Raw genomic sequence first — 5267 nt, 5'->3', positions numbered from 1 at the left:
GTGGAGTGAACCCAAACAAACCCAGAGCATCGAGTGTTTCGAGAAGCGAACCTGACATTTATTGAATCAAATTGAAATAAAAATAGTGAAATATGAGCCAAACCTCTGTAACCTTCTCTTAGCTTTCTCACAAATATTTGAGCTGTTAGAGGGGTGTTCAGTTTTCCACAGACATCTCTCCACCGCCACACACACACACACATTTGCTCATGCACACACACACTTAAGCTGATATGTCCTACCACAATGTGCTTCCTGTACAAATTGTTACATATCGCTGCAGTTACTAGGTACAGCAGAAAAGGATTTCACAGAGCACTTAAAGAAAATCCTTACTTATTCCCCATAATCCATGATAGACCTGATGTTAAAGGGTCTTCATAGTATTTTCCCTCAGGGCAAGTTCACTTTACACCAAGATTAGGTTCAGACCAGGACTTAAGACTACTTTATATGGAGGTTTTTCTCTTAAGAGCTGAACTGGTCTGGTTTCACCTGTGTCCAATCGTAATGACAGTCTATTCTTTAGTAGAGTAAAGACCTGTTTGTTTCAACTTATTGGTTTGAGTTGGCAGAACTTAAAAACAGCAGGTTCCCGCAACGCAGACAAGCCCTAGTGGCACAAAATCAGCACCACGGCGCTGGTTTCTTTCAGGAGAATAAATACGGTGTGACATTGGGGTCAGTGCCACCGGCTGTCTGCTTCAGCCCTACGTTCAGAAAAACATGACTGTTTTCGTTTCTCTGTGTACGTTTTCTGAGCTATGTAATTAGTCCTGTCATCTCTATCGCACAGCCACTGCAGCCGAGCCAACACAAATGTACAACAGCAAATTGGAATTGGGTTAAAAAAAGAAATATCTTGGCTCACAAGATTCTGCTAGGAGGGGTTTCAGTCTGCTTTCTTTGTTCAAAGTGTATGCTGCAGAAAACCGTGGATCGCCCCAAGGCTTTAATTCTCTCTCTCTCTCTCTGTGTGCTGTCAGTAGAAGGGATGGGTGGGTGGCCCGGGGAATACCGCACAAACAACACGCTTGTTTACGCCACTCGGATGCAAATGATAGACCGAGGTCGCAAACTTGGAAAGTGGCGAGAGACAAAAGGCGTCGTACACGCAGCCACTGCTTTGTGGGTCGAGATCGGAGGCTTCACTCCGAGGTTCATCATTACTCCCCAAGGGGCGTGTTTGATCTGGCCCCTCCTCGCCTCAGCCTGATGCACGCTGCTCCGTTATGGCTGCATCTTCGCTCTGCTGTGCTCCGTATCGTTACAAATTCTGATTCTGAAAGTTCAAACAAGCAGTCCCCCGAGGAGGACGGCTGATTCTACAAGAGAGCAAAGAGAGAGAGAGAGAGAGAGAGAGAGAGGGGGCACCCCGCTGAGACTTCCCCTGCTTTTTCTGAAAACCGGGGGAGAAGACGAGGGTGAAAGGGGTGGGGTGGGGTGGGGTGAGAGAGTGGGGAAGAGGGCGTGGGGGGGTAAGGAATGTTTGAGTGGCTGATCATCCTCCCATCTTCTCAACAGCTGTGCAGCAGGACGGGTCTGAGTTCACAAGCTTGAAATGTGTCGCTCATCTCACGTCAAAACACATGGAGAATATATTAGAAGTTGGGAAGAATATGGTGTGATCTCACAGCACACAGTTTGAAAGCTGAGTTGTTCCTTGTACATTTTCTTTCGATTTGACACAAAGTTGCACACATACTAACAAATAGGGTGTGGTGAAAAATACATGAGGGAAGTGCAAAGGAAGCCAGAGCAACTGTGGCAAAAAAAAAAAAAAAAGGGAAAAAAGGGAAGAAGCAAAAAGTCCACCTCATTCTTCTACGATCACTGCTCAGCTGTGACTAAATGGGGCCACATCGCATAGCGACTGGACCTACTTGTCAAGTACTTCAATTTCATAAATTTGGAGCGATGAGGAGAGACAGAGAGAAAGAAAAACTAGAGGCAGACAGAAGGGAGAGGGAGAGACAGAGAGGGAGAGCAGATCTCTGTGTCAAGTACATCAGCTGGAGGATGTGGAGAAATGATGAGAGACAGCCGGTGTGAGAGATGGATGGAGGAAGAGGCAGAGGACAGACAGAGGAAAGACAGAGGAAGAGACAGCAAGAGGAAACACAGAGGAAAGTCCTAGAGACGGAGCAGGCCTCCATGTCAAGAGTGTCAACAGCAGGAAGTGAAGTTTTGATGACAGGCAGTGAGAGAGCCAGTGGTAAAGCACATGTGGGCAAATGTGTGCATAGATGGATGTCACTTGCTGAAACTGCGTGTTTCTATGCTTTTGAATTTGTTATTTTTAAAACTCAGAGAGGAGAATGAGTAGTAGATTGATTCTTTTCCCCCCGCAGAAAGATCTGGACGCAATGGCTCCAAGACAAATTCCCGTCCTTTAAACGATTAAAGTGATCGTGATTTTTAAAATGACAGCGATTCGAATGTTGACGTGCTTCATCACGTCAACCTGAGCAATATAAAGACATCTAGGGAGGGATAATGAGCGCGTCAATGCTGGATCGTCCTCAAAGCACTTTGCTGTCCCTTGAGATAAAAAAAGCAAATACCAACAATGTCTCAGTAAAGTGAGACTAAACTAAATGAATGTGTGACTGGCATTTTGAGTGATTCTGCTGCTGAATCTTTTCGTTTGCATGGGACATGCCACATTGTTGGCTGTGTGTGGATGACGAGAGGTGGGGAGGAGGTGAAAAAATGGGTAAGGAAGAGAGAAATACAAGGGGGGGGGGGGGTCCCAGGCCTCTGGAGAGACTGGCCGGGCATTAATCTTCTCCCTTTGACAGCTGCCTGAAAGTTTCTCAAGAAGGGCCATTTCCTTGAGCTATTATAATGCTTCACTCAAGCACAACCCCTATGCTGAGTGTTTAGGGGGGAGGAGGAGGTGGGAGGACCGGATGGATAGAATGGATGGGGAGAAAGAGTGGAGAGGTTTGTGGGACCTCGGGAGCAGAATATAAGGGATCATTTAGTGGCTCAGCAGAAATCTGTCACATGGGGAGGAGAGAAGGATGGAAACTATTGCTTATTTTGGAAATCATCAGATGCTGAAGTGCTTCATATAAAATGACTGAAGGTGCTGATCAAAGCTTACACAATTATCAGATAAAACAGGAAATTAGCAGGCTGTAATACATGCAAGCAAATAAAGAATACATAGTCCTAGTATAGATATCACAGTCTGATTTTAAAGTTGAAGGCTTCAGAATTTTATGTTCCTCGGTTGCCACGACAACGCCACTCTTCACTTATTTCTTCCCACAAAATGAGCTGAGCTGGTAGACTTGCGCCAGAAGGAATCTTTCCAGAATCTTTGAACCAAACCTCACTTTATAACAGCCACTTTAAAGCAATATCCAAAACAGCATACTTCCACCTTAAAATCAAATCCAGGATTTGACATGTCTGCTCCTCTGCTGGCCTAGAAAAATTGATCTGTTTCTGTTTCTTCCAGGCCTGATGCACTGCTTTTTGTTCCATTACCACACTGAGAAATAGTTCAAGTTGAAACTCAGCAGTCGCAGTATTCACACAAATCCAAATGAATTCTGGAATTTGATATTCCACTGATGGTCTTTCATTACTGACTTTGTATAAATGCACATATTGATTATAAAATCTTTTTTCCTCCCCAACTTAAAAAGCCTTCTGTGGCCTTGCGCTGCAAAATTATTTATTTCCTATGAGCATGTGTTTCCTCTCCCATCACATGAATATTTGTTGCTTTCCCAAACTGTGGACAGCTTATCAGGTAAAGGGTTTTTCTTAACAAGGAACACGCTATAATTTCATGGAATCAAAAGCACTTTTTTGTACCCCCCAGAGCCCCAAATTTCCTCTCCAGCGGACTGATATTTTGAAAAGCAACTGTGAACTGTGCTGAGTTTCAAAATATAGTGCTATAGTTGGCTTGGCTTAGGAATTTATAGTGGGTGTTATTACAAAATCTAAAGGGAAACTTTACAGGTCTTGGGGAGTACAACTGCATATATGAGAAAGATAAGCTGTATAAGGCCTTTTGTAGCTCCAGGACGAGCTGTTCAAAATGTGATAAGTGAAGTTGATGTCACTCGACATGTGCTGAAGACTACAAGTTTGAAAATGAAAAGAATCTGCGGGTGTTGATTTAGAAAGAAGTGAGTTTAGCAGACGTCTGTAACCTGCTCCTCATCTCTGCTTGAGGCCAGCAGCTCATGATTACAATAGCCGCTACTAGCATAGCACACCCGAAACTTTGGCCAAATTGTTTGAGGTTGAGTTGCATTGTGGGTGATGTAGGCTTAGGTTTTGACAAGGGAGAAGAATGCATAGAGTAAAAAAGATGATTCTGTTGGTTCTGTTGCATCGATTTTGATTCTTTTTTTTAAAAAAAGAAGTCCATCGTGAGTCAAACTGAACCAAACTTTCCTCCACTGCTGTCTGTCATTCACTTTCCACACAGCCCCTTTTTATTGCTTTTGTCAAGTGTAAAGCCCTTCATCATGACCTTTTTTTTACAGTAGAGAGAGAGAGAGAGAGTGGGCTAGATAAACTGATATTGATTCACAAGCACCTGCTTGGCCAATATCCATAAACCTGTGCTTCTGCAAACACGAAGTATAATGTTGGTTTCTCTGTTTCACTTCCCTGTGCCTGAAGGCTATCACACAGTAACACCTACCAATCTGTAAATCTCCTCATCTTGTTCTCTGCAGCTCTTTTTTTTCTCCAACACACGTAGAGCAACACGGACACTGTCATGTGTGTCAGTTTGCACCATATGTGAGGTCTTGTCACACCATGTGTCATTATGCACTGTGCTGTCAGTATATCTCTGACCTGATGCCACAGAAACATGTGCCCTTTTCCAGTTCCCCACCTACACAAACACATTCACAAATTTTATTTCTCACCACTGCAGTCAGGACCTGCAGGAGCTGGCAGTGAGGACTGTCACAGATCGTCCTTCATGTACGGACAATTCTGACACTATTTCCCAACTCCAACTTCACCCTTGATTAAAATTCTCCACAGCTTGCAAGGAGGTCGGGGCTACTGGCTGCGCCAGGGTAGCTTAGAAATCACACAACAAATTAATTTCTTGACCCCACCTAAGGTTCAAGGACAGCGGGGGCCCTCCTCTGGAAGACCACAGACGGTGATAGTGATACCCTGACAAAGCAGAGTAGACAGAATGTAGGATGACAGCAGCAGACAGGGGTACTCAGGAAAAGGGTGACCATGCAGAAAAATAGGAGCAAATGAAGACAGGA

The sequence above is a fragment of the Lates calcarifer genome, linkage group LG17 (assembly GCF_001640805.2).
Source record: "Lates calcarifer isolate ASB-BC8 linkage group LG17, TLL_Latcal_v3, whole genome shotgun sequence".
NCBI lineage: Eukaryota > Metazoa > Chordata > Actinopteri > Centropomidae > Lates > Lates calcarifer.
The sequence above is the reverse complement of the archived record's forward strand: the minus strand, read 5'-3'. Positions refer to the sequence as shown.